Source organism: Urocitellus parryii, chromosome 3 (genome assembly GCF_045843805.1).
Source record: "Urocitellus parryii isolate mUroPar1 chromosome 3, mUroPar1.hap1, whole genome shotgun sequence".
Taxonomy (NCBI): Eukaryota; Metazoa; Chordata; class Mammalia; order Rodentia; family Sciuridae; genus Urocitellus; species Urocitellus parryii.
In genome coordinates, this window is record NC_135533.1 from 33,576,865 (window position 1) to 33,589,037 (window position 12,173).

The window sequence follows — 12,173 nt, forward strand, 5'->3', positions numbered from 1 at the left end:
AGTTAATTAATTATTATTCTTTTATTTTTACACAAAATGATCATATTTAAAATAATAAGGAAATTAAAGTACTGGCAGTTTCTAAATCTGAACAAAACCATAGCTTGACAATACCATATGATGTTGTGATGATTCGAGGAGTCAGTTCATGTACAGCACTTAGGACAATGTCTGGCACAGCTCAATGTTCAGGAAATGGTTGCTATTATTTCATCTTAGACTCAAGCTATTATTTTTTACCCACCATATTTATTACAAAATAGAATTTGGTCTTGGCATCAGCGAACACATATATGGTATAATTAATCTCACATTTTTTTTTTTTTTTTTCAGGCCCAACAACTATATTTTCATGTCGACTGTGGCTCTCGGCTGACCAGGAGAAGGGCAGCAGAGGTCACCAAAGGAAGGCCAGCATGGCCCCAGACACCCTAGCCCTTGCCCCAGGTGGTGACAGGCCCCAGGGTGCCCCACAGGCCCCCAAGGATGGCTTTGGTCTTCCTGTTCCTCCTCTTGTCTTCAGGCCTCTGCAGCCGGGACACTCAGGGGCGAGGGGCAGCAGAGCTGGCGGGACGCCAGGCTGGGCAGAGGGGCCTCCTGCGGGGCAGCTTTCTGGAGGAGGACACTGGAGGACAGCCTGCCTCAGGGAGGGGACTCAGACTTGCAGGTGCTGCCAGAGCTGGGGGAGGGGCTCCCAGGACACACACACCTGGCAGCCACCAAGCCCAGGTTGGGTGCTCCAAGTGAGCGAGACGGATCCATGGCCGGGCCTGGCATGCGCCCCCCGCGGAGAGAGGCAGCGTTTCTGAACCCAGGAGGGAACCACAGGGCAAGTGAGATGGCGCAGGCGGGCCACAGTGCTGAGTGTGCGTGTGTGAGTGGGGAGAGGCCAGGGTGCTGGGGACTGGCCGGCCTCCTCCTCCTGGACTCTGGTCCATCGCTCTGCTGGCGCGCAGGGGCTGAGCTAGAGCTTGGCGGCTTCGGCAAAGCCCACCCTGTTGTTGTCCCGGTCAAAGACGTCACCCAGGATCCAGAGTGGCCCGCTGGGTGGGGGGATGTCCATGCCCATGAAGCCGCTCAGGCAGATGGTCTTCCCACCCTGTGACACCTTGAGTGTGTAGCTCTCCGGGGACAGGGTGTAGTCTTTGCCTCCCAGCCGCAGCGAGACCTTGGGCAGACTGGCCACCTTCTCACAGGGGATGATATACTCGCCCTGGATCAGCGGCACAGCCCCGATGGCCTTCTGCAGCTCCTTCACCTCATCCACAGGGCCCACCAGGAGGGAGGTGCCCGTGTCCACAATGGCCTCACAGCCCTTTTTGCACAAGGTCAGCCCATTGGCCACCTCTATCTGATCCATGTGCACCTGCCAGTAGGCCTTCCGGGTGACGTTGAGGTAGGACAAGGACCCCTTATAGTACTTGGAGTCGATGCCTCCCAACATGAGCTCCCCTCCAGGCTGCCCACTGGGGTCTCTGTTCAGGTAGAAGGAGAAGATGTTCTTGTCCACCAGCTTCTGCTCCATGAGGTTGTCGAAGACGGGCAGCACGTTGTTGACGGAGATGCGGGGGTAGGCCATGCCCAGGATGCCATCGAACCTGGCGGCGATGAAGGTGATGCCAGGCTGCTTGGTGGCCTCCCCAAAGACCTGCCTCTCAATCTTGAGGCCTCCTGGAGCTGAAGGACCTGAATTGCAGGGCACCGACACAGTATCCTGGCTCAGGTACCCAGAGAGGCTGCCAGAGCCGTAGTGGATGTCAAAGGACGTGCCGTTCTTCACGTAGGTGCTGGACTTGCCGCTGTTGTACTTGTGGTGGACCCAGCAGGCTATATCCAGCAGCTTGCAGTGGATGGAGGGGACCCACAGGTTGGAGGAGCCGGTGTCAAAGACGACTGTGAAGCACTGTGGGGGGGTCCCGATGCCAATCTCCCCGTAGTACTGGGCATCCATGTAGTTCTTGAGGATCTCGGGAACCGGCCCGTTGGTCCTATCTGATGACTGCAGGGAGTACTTGGTGATGGGGCCCTGAGCGACCAGGCCTTCCACAGGGCCCCCCGCCTCCGTCATGGTCCGGCGGATGGACGTGAATTTATACAGGGGAATTCTGATGAGGGCCGAGGCGGACGCGGCCAGCAGGCCGAGCGCGAGCAGCCAGAGGCTGGGGGGCTCCACATTTTTAATTGATTACGATTTTTGTGTTTTTAAGGCAGTCTTCTTGGTTTATAGAGTTAACTGGACCAATGTTTCCCAATCATTTTTCAAAAATTAAATCCTTAATACAAAAACAAATCCACAGAACTCCACAATATAAATTGTATTTTTTGATATCTCCTAATTTAAAGCACACACACACAAAGATAAATAGCTACTATAGGCTGGGCATAATGGCACATGCCTGTAATGCCAGTGGCTCTGGAGGCTGAGGCAGAAGGATCATGAGTTCAAAGCCAGCCTCAGCAACATAGTGAGACCCTAAGAAACTCATACAAGACCCTGTATCTAAATAAAATATTTTAAAAAGAGCATGGAATGTGGCTCAGTGGTTAAGTGCCCCTGAGTTCAATTCCTAGTACAAAAAAAAAAAAAAAACTACCTTGAAATTAATTTGCATTTTATTATAACATACATTTTCATATCTTTGAGTCAGATACATTCACACCATAGTCAAATTTATTAAATACACAGATTCACGGGTGTTTTTAATAAATTCAGGGGCTTGTGGGAGTCCATAGCAAGCATATGGGAACAATTAATTGGAAGGGTCAGCAAACTTTCTCTGCCAAGAGCCAAAAGCAAGTCACCTATGCTGGTCACCTATGTCTCTGTCCAAACAACTCAATTGTGACATTGTAGTAGTAGGCAAAATGTAAATGAGTGGGAGTGGCTGTGTTTCCCTAAGACTTCATGTACAAAAACAGGTTTGGTCCCATGATTGGAGCTGAAGACCCCTGATTATATCTCTAATTAATTAATTATCATTTCTAAAAATGTGAACTATTTGTTAGCTGTGTATTCTCCAATACTTCTCCCAGGCCAGGCACTAAAAAAAACTGTGAAGGTGCAGAACTACAGATTTTTACATCAGGCTCTTTCATGCTCTATAAATTCCTGTAAGTGTGCTAACTTCAGGAAGGAAACTTGAAGAAGTTTTATACTTTAGATATTATGTTCAACTTTAATACAAATTCCTCATAAATCAGTTAGAAACTCACAATCCTCCTACATAAAACAAGGACAGCACTATTAAAAATTATAAAATGTTATCTTTTAAATTCATTCTCCTCTATATTATTTGACTTGACAACAGGCTAAGTTACTTTTGTAAAGTGCAATAAAGCAATGTATTTTCGAAAGGTTATAAAGAGCTAATTTGTAGAGCCAAATAATTCATGCAATAGAGACTTACTTATTTGTTGCCTTATCCATTGTCTCAACTAACATTTATTAAATATCCCACAGGTACAGAGATCAAGGCTAGTCTGGATATATGAAATGCATAAACCCCAAAACTAATGCTAATTAATTGGATTCATTGTACAGTTAAAAGAGGTGAAGACTTGGAATACAAAGTAATTAACACAAAACTGATAGAAAAGTGATACAAGTACTAAATTATTTATCACTCTCATCAATGTAAGTACTTTTCTCTTGTATCATCTGCAAAAAGTAATCAGAGTTAATTTGCCTCAGGGTATGTGTTAAAAGTTTCTGTAAGTCAGAAGTGTTAAGTTTGTCAGGTACCTAGAAGTCACTTCTATGCAAGATGGAACCAGAATTCTGCATTGTCCAGGGAGAAAGGATGTCTCCAAGAAAGTAGAAGACTTCTCTCTTGGAGAAGAGAAGGAAAGGCAAGGGTGGGCTTTAGAATTTCTCTAGTGGCTCAGAGGACAGGGCTCTGGGTTAACAGAAACTCTCACTGCCATGCCTCAGAGAGCAATGGACCTCGGATGGGAGTGGCCCATTTAGTAATTTTCTGGATGGTTGGACACTATTCCAATCTCTAGGTATAAATTTGGCACAGAAGTCATGAAGCTATCTGCCTTAAAGGGATCCTGTGGACTATACCAATGACCACAGTGGTCTTAGGATGAGAAGTTCCTTCCAGGGCTGTGTGGACTCCCTAAGCCTAGGGAAGGAAGCAATATACTGAATAATATCTTAGCTTGAACACCCCATCCACACTATAGTTCAGAAAAAAAACTGAATTGGATTTAGAGGAACAAAATAATGTTTCTTTGTTTTTCTACTACAGTTTTAAATCTACATATATACTGTAAGGGTCCAGCGAAAAGTCGGAGGAAGAGACCACCAAGAGACTGACTCATGCAATTGCAGAAGGGGATTTATTGAGGATCCAATTCAGCATGCTGAGGCTCCAGGCTCACTCAAGAAGGGAGAGCAGTCCAGAGCCCCGGGGAGGGGGGGTCGAGCAGTGCTTAAGTATACTTTTTGGGGAGGGCGGAGGCTTTGCATACATCAGGGCAAATCATCATGAGGCGCAGGAAAATCAAACAATTCTTAAACTTGATTAGTACATTCATTGGCAGGAACAGGTCAGGCAGGGGTGATTGGTCACTCCTAAGCGGGGTACACATTCAAACTGATTGGTTCCGGCCCTGTATGCCTGAGTGACAAGCTGCACAGGGCCCTAGGCTAAATGGCCAGTAGGGCGTTGTCTTAACTGCCTCAGGAATTTCAGGTTCTGGGTGTAGCAGAGGAACTTAACAATACCTGGTCCTTCACTTTTTAACTCAGGCCTTGCAGCTTAGAAACTTTACCCTTTCAATACTACCTATCCTAAAATAAAAAGACAAAATTTTGCTTTAGGGGAGAGAATAACCAGATGTCTGAGAAAGTCAAGGGAAATTTTTGTGGAGCAGGTGTGTTATGCTCGAATTCGGGACCCCCAAAAGACCACCAGAAACCAAGATCAATGTAAGCAGCAAAGAGATGTTTATTGTGAGCTAGCTCGGTCCTCCACTTGCACACAGCAACTGGTGATGCTGAGAGGCCCCGATCCCAGGGTTTGCAGCAGTTTTATACACTCTTTGGGGAAGGCAGGGACTTCACATACCTCATAGCATCTCTTAGCAAATCATCACACACCTCAGGAAAATCATAAAACAACTCTAAAACATGATTAGCACATTCACTGGCGGGAAAAAGTTGGGTAAGGGTGATTGGCTAGTAAAATAGGGAAATTCCTTTGAACTGATTGGTTTAAGCCATGAGGGGTGTTCCTGCTGAACTACAGGGTTTCCCAACATGTTATCAACCACCATAAACTACTGGGAGGGTTATCTAGCATCCCAGGTATTTCCCTGTCTCATGCTGATTGGTGGCTACTAGGGGGTTGCTATTGGGTCCCCACCTAGCCTGACTGAGTCAGGGACACCTGGTGCAGCAGATCTCTCCAGTTATTTGTAGATAAACAACTCAGAAGGGTGGGTGTGTGCCTAGGAGTGCTCAGTGGGTCTTTCCAAGGACAAGGGTCACGCCTCCTTCTTTGGACAGGCTTTGCTTTGAGGTAGAGGCTGGTTTTTCAGGTGACACTTACCAATGATAACAATAAGGATATCTATGATTTGTGAAATAGCTAACATATTTAAGATAGTTTATATATTTAATTTCTAGCAATTATACCAACATTATAAAATGAATGTTTTCTGTCCTCATCTACCACCTGAAAAGTGGAGACTCAGAAAGGTGAAATTATTTGCCAGGTATCCTATAGCTAAGATATGACTGAATTAAGTAGCTGGGATGAGATCCAAATCTTAGACCAAATGATTCTAATGTCATGTGACTTCCAATAAAATAGCACTTTCTAAAAACTGAATGATGGTAGATTTTTCTTGGAAGGAAATTTAATTTAATTTAAAAAAAATAAAAGAAAGAATATTCTATTCAAACCTCCAAGGGTTGGGGGTGGGGGAGAGAACATATGCATATGTGTGTTACAGCAACACCCCCCCCCCCCCATGATTTTCACAGTCAGCAAGGCTTGGGAAGCATTGCATTGCTCCTCAGTGAAGACCAATGGAGGGACATTTCACACATGGACAGTGACAGTACAGTAGGGAAAGTCTAGGTAAGTTTTGAACCAAGTCATCTACCAGAGCTCAGATGGTGATGAGCAGTGGTGGAAGTTAAGGCTATGCAGAGGCACTGTTTCATGTTCTAGAAGTTCTAGGAGACAATGTTGAGAGGACAGTTCCTTCTGGAGATAACAGGGTTAGAAAGGTTTTTAAGCAGGAGATGGCATGATCAGATGTATCTATTGGCAATGTAACTAGTGACAGTGTACAGGGTGGAGGGAGGGACTGGGGCACACACTAAGTACACAGGTAAGAGGGAAGGCAGCAGTACAGTCTGTCCTTCTGCCTGATAGATGAGGGAGCTACAGGATGATTCTGATGTTTCTATCACTGGAGACTGGGTGGAAGGTAGCACTAGAAACATTAAGTCTGTTTAATAAGATCATCTGACTTGAATTCACTTACTCAACAATAAACCTTTCCACCTGAGATTTTCTTCCTGTGTATTTTTATTGCTGAGCATACTAATAAAGCAGATTTTGCAGGAAGATGAAATACTCAGTTTTGTCATGTTAAATTCAAACATGGCAGACAAACATCCCATTGATATGCAATGGAAAATTAGATGTAAGTCTTCTGAACATAGGTTGTCACTGTTTGATGTAAGTGAAAATACTTATGAAACTTTAAAATAAATCACAGATGGAAGACTCACCCTTGGGAATTCTGTTTCACCAGGGCCTAAAAGGAAAAGAAATATGTATTTTTCAATCTTCATGAATCAATCTTATTTGAAGCAGAGATAGAAAATCATTACCTGAGAACTCAAGCCAGAGTCTATCCACAGATATATTAGGTCAAAGACAGGACAATGCTTAAGAAGATCAGTTTTGATGTCATTGGAATCTGAGTTTAAATCCTAGCTCTGCTACTTACTAGCTCTGTGGTCTTGAGCAAAATAATAAGTCTTGCAAAGTCTCATCTACAAAATAGACATACTAACAACTCTTGGCTCAAAGTAAGGACTATAGATGATAAATGTTGGAAAAAATGCCCAGCATATAAAATTTGTCCAGTAAGTTAGCTGTTACGTTAATGTGAAGAAGAGAAGGTTAACTAAAGATAGCAACATATCCAAAGGAAAAAAGAATTGAATGAACTTTATGAATTGCAGAGTCAGACTAAAACATGAAAGTTGACAACAAGTATCTTGCATTATCCTAAGTACTCTGAACTATAAGCAAATGAAGTCTGGTCCTTCAGAATATTGTATTATAAAAATAGATGTGTCTGGCTTTTAAAACTTGAGGCCATTAGCCATACAAGCATACAATTAAATTCCCTGGCTTGAATTTCCCAGCTTTCCAACAGCACTTATATTTAATTGCTACTAAGAAAGAATGCATTAGTCACATAATCTGTACATAAATATTCTGATTTACATGACAATAATATTTATCTTGTAACCTAATAGATTAATATTTTACCTTATACATTAGTCACTTATAAGTTTGATTAGTATTAAATCTTCTAGGTTCAATCAACCCTAGAAAAATCCAGAGTATCAAACCCTAGGTTATCCTAAGTTTCCAAGTAAAGAATCATCCCATGAGATGTGTCTCAAAGACTGAAAAAAATGGCATCCCCTTATCAACATCCCACTATCCTGATGGTCTTCTAAACTGCAATTAGTGGTAGAAGCCAAACACAATGCTTTAAAGAGAAAAAAGGAATAAGAAGGTGACGATGACAAGTGTGGACAATGGTTTAAGATGGTTTAAGAGTTTATGGTCAGAAATGTTTTGTTTTGTTGATTTTTTTTTAAAGAGAGAGAGAATTTTTTAATATTTATTTTTCAGTTTTCGGTGGACACAACATCTTTATTTTTATGTGGTGCTGAGGATCGAACCCAGCACCCTGCACATGCCAGGTGAGCGTGTTACCGCTTGAGCCACATCCCCAGCCAGATCAGAAATGTTTTGATGACAGAAGGTCTTTTATTTAGGATGGGTAGTTTAAGAGTTTATGGTCAGAAATGTTTTGATGACAGAAGGTCTTTTATTTAGGAATGGAGGAGATAAATTCAGGGGGTGAGAGAAAAACTCTGACTACAGAAAGATCTTCTTTTCACATGGAGGCTGATAATCAAAGCAGATTTCCCTGAGGATGGCTAAGGAAGGAGCTTTGTCCCCAGAATGAGAGAAGGGGCTCCTATCTCTCTGCATTAGATAAAATGGCAAACTTTGGGTATTACTAGGGGTAAGCCTCAAAAGAGGAATTGAGAGATAGAAAAGCTTATATCTCATGGCATCTATTTTCTTGGTAAAAGAGATTATTGGCTAGGGAAAAACATGGGACCAACAGTCAATGGAAGCCATAAATGTATAGCAGAGAAATCATGGCAGGGGATGGTTGAGTTGCTGCAATAACTATGACAATTAATTCATATTTTGGTGTTTCCTCTACTTCTGGCTCCATATATCCAGGAGATCTCCCAAAGACCTATGATAGGATTGGAGAGGAAGATTTAACATATTCTTCACCTCCTACTTTATATTCTGCCACCTCCGAGTTCTCCCAGTATTCCTTATTGAACCAAACAAGTGAAAAATGATATAAATGACACAAAACTATTTAATGAAAATGAATATTGTTTTTACAAATTTCCAGGATTTAGGTCTTATCTTTTTCAGTGTGGTGGATCATATCAATTCAATTTAGGATGGATGATTAGTGAGGGAAATCCTCAGATTCACAGATTTTACAGATTATATCTGTTCTCTTATTACAAATTATACATAGACAAGATCAGAAAGACAAATGGAAAAATCACAACCGTCAATTCATTGGCAAGTTTTCTCTTTGTTTTATTAACATTGTGTGTGTGTGTGTGTGTGTGTGTGTGACCATTTTATGTAATTTTTCATTTATTTTTTTTCTCCTAAGAGTACCTATTGTGTAAGGAAGCTATGAGAGTAGGCAAGGTAAGGTAGAGCTGCAGGACAGTTGAGCATTGGTTCCCTCTGGTTTCTCCAGTCTGATAATTCCCACCCATAGTCAGGTGACATGTTCACAGGCGTGAAGATCCTTTGCAAAAACAAACAAACAAAGCTTTCTTCAGGTTTCTGCAAGGCTATCTGTACGAAGAAGTTACTCTGGGTTATATTTTCAGGTCCTCCATTTTCTCTTGCTATACAGGATGGGATCTGCTATAGGCCAGAAGATCAACTGCAAATTCTAGCCTACATACAAAAGAGCCAGAAGAGGACAGGGGCAGGTTCATAGGAAGGTTTGTGTGCTGTGATCTTGTAATGCCAGATTTGTGGGTCCCCAATAGACCTCCAGAAGCCAAATCCGATGCAATCACACAAGAGTCTTTATTGCGAGCTCGAGCCTGGACTCACAACCGTTTCTGATTCAGTGGTCCCGAGGAGTGAGTCCTGACCCTTAGTTCAGTGAGAATTTATAGGTTTTGGGGGGATACTCTATGAGTCACAACATCACACAGCAAATCATTTCATACCTCGGGAAAATCAAACAACAACTCTTAACATTGATTAGCACATTCACTGGCGGGAACAAGTTGGGTAAGGATGATTGGTGAGTTCAAGTGGTGGATACATTTGAACTGATTGGTTTAGGCCGGGAGGGGTTGCAAGAATGTATATGCTAAACTACAGGGTGGCCTAATCATGTTTTCAATCACAGAAACTACTGGGAGGGTGACCTGTCATTTCAGATATTTTCCCTGTCTCATGCTGATTGGTGGTTGCTAGGGGGTGGCTATGGGTCCTCACCTAGCCTAACTGAGTCAGGGACACCTGGCACTTCAGATTTCTCCTGTTAAACAACTCAGTAGGGTGGGTATGTGCCTAGGAATGGGTTTTCAAAGGACAAGTGTCACACACACACACCCCAACCCCCTTGGACAGACCCTGCTCTGAGGTACAGGCTGGTTTTTAAAAAATGGAGTCACATCAGTTTCTCAATCTGAAGCAGTTTCTGCGTACATGGAGAAGGACAGGAGTGCTACTAAAATATGAGTTATTGACTTTCTGGCTCATACTAGGAATTTTGCACTAAATTAGGAGGATCTTCTCTGTTGTCTACATCTCTTTAATCAGTTGCCAAGATCCTGCCAAATTAATTACCAAAGTAATGCCAGTTCTCTGGGCTCCTACCAAGAAGGTTATAAGGAAGGTGGTTTTGGGGGAAACCCCAAGTGACTCTCACCTCCAGGTGGGGGAATTACATCCCAACCAGGACAACTCAGGCAGTTGATGCACCATAGAAATAAACCAACATATTTTTGAGTCTTGTAAATCAGAACGTTTATGTTTAAACTGTCACATTCATTTCATCCACACTCTGCCCCTAGGGTGGAAGTCTGGGAGGAACAATATTGCAGTTTATTTATTATAAATACAAACAGTGTGCATAAACAGCTCAGCTTACTTGGTGTCTTATGCTTGATAATTTTAATTTGGCCTTCTGGATCTTTGGGCCTGTTTGACTTCAGTGTAATTGCTCACCAAATCTGCTACCTCTTTAAGCCTTAAATCATCCTGGTAAATATCCTGACCTACCAGACTGTATTGCTGGTCATACTGATTCTGAGTATCCATATTTCTTTATCTTTTAGTAGCTTCTTGCTTCCACCCAGGTAATTCCATTCTCATCTGCCTGGTCAGACACTTTTTATCTCTCTGTTGCAGTTTTGCTAGATGATAATAAAAGTAAGAGCTATAATTTCTTGTGTAAATTGCTGTTACAGTTCAGCTCAGAAACCTTGCTGGCAGCTGCTGTGCTGAGAAAGCCCTGCTGAGAAGTTATGCAGTAATCCAGGAAAGAGGTAATAAGGATGTGGACAAGGAGGAGTCAGGGAAATGAGAAAAAGGAAAGAATCCAAAGAATTCACATGGAGACTGCATATAAATTAACTGAGGGGAAAGACTAAAGAAATTGAAAAAGTAGGGCTCAATATTCAAGAAAGAGGAAAGTTTGACAAAAGGTTAAAAAATAATCACCAAAACATATTTTACCTAATTCTAATATGGTAGAAAAAGGCAGCATCTCTGAAAAACTTGAAAAAAAAAGTTTTTTAGAAAGAAACAACTTTTTATACAATCAACTCAACTCATACTAACTTTTTAAAAGAATTTCCTCTGATATATGATATAGCCAGCTCCATGTAAGCAACTCCCTGCTTCTGTGTTCAGATTCCCAAATGGCCTGATCTCCCCTGCTAAGATGCTCACTCCTGGCTTCCTTCAGACATTTCAAAACAATACTCATCTTCCACTCCCAGCCTCAAATTTGTTAATAATTGAACTTTTCCTAAATACACTTTTCACAACATTGTATCATGATAACTCATAATAATAGCAAGGGAATTATTTCTCTTTCCTAATACTATAATTAAATCCTGCTAAAATGGATTGCTTCCATTGAGCCTCCTTGTCTGGACATTGCTACAGTTGAGTCCTTGAGTTATACCCTTCCTGGTTTAGTCATGTTGCTGAGAACCACTGCATGTACAATATCTTGCATTAAAAATCACCCCCAAACTTCTTGGCTTATAACAACAAGCATTTATTATCTCAGTTTCTGGACATAGTTTTGTCAGTACCTCTGCCTAAGGCTTCCCATGGCTCTGGTTTCCCCTTGAGGGATCAACTGAAAGAGGACCTGCTTCCCAGCTCACGGATGTTGTGGCTGACAGGATAGAATTCCTCTCTGTTAACCAATGACCTCTCTTTGCCATATGGACCTGTCTGTGGAGTGGCTCACAACATAACATCTGACCTTTATCAAAGCAGGCGAGCAAGAGAGCAAGTGGGAATCCCTAAGGCAGAAGCACTGACTCTTTGTAAAATCCAGTCTCAGAAGTGACATTCCTTCGCTTTTGCCATAATCTATTCATTAGAAATGAATTGTTAGATTCAGTCCTGAACGTGAGGAGGTTATGCAAAGGTGTAAATGCTGGGAATCTTGGATTGCTGGGAGTATCTCAGAGGCTGGGAACCACACAGCCCTATGCACATGAACCCCAAAACGTATACATAGGAACATTAATGTTTTAGAGGTGTTGATAGGTGTTTGGGATTTTAAAAGACGGCACTGCATTTTGCACC

The 12,173-nt window shown here is 42.5% G+C and overlaps 1 pseudogene; it reads right to left on the reverse strand.

Moving 5' to 3' along the window:
• Window positions 1-435: 435 nt before the first annotated feature.
• Window positions 436-10,664, reverse strand: LOC144253707 (cathepsin D pseudogene; annotated as a pseudogene).
• Window positions 10,665-12,173: the final 1,509 nt, after the last annotated feature.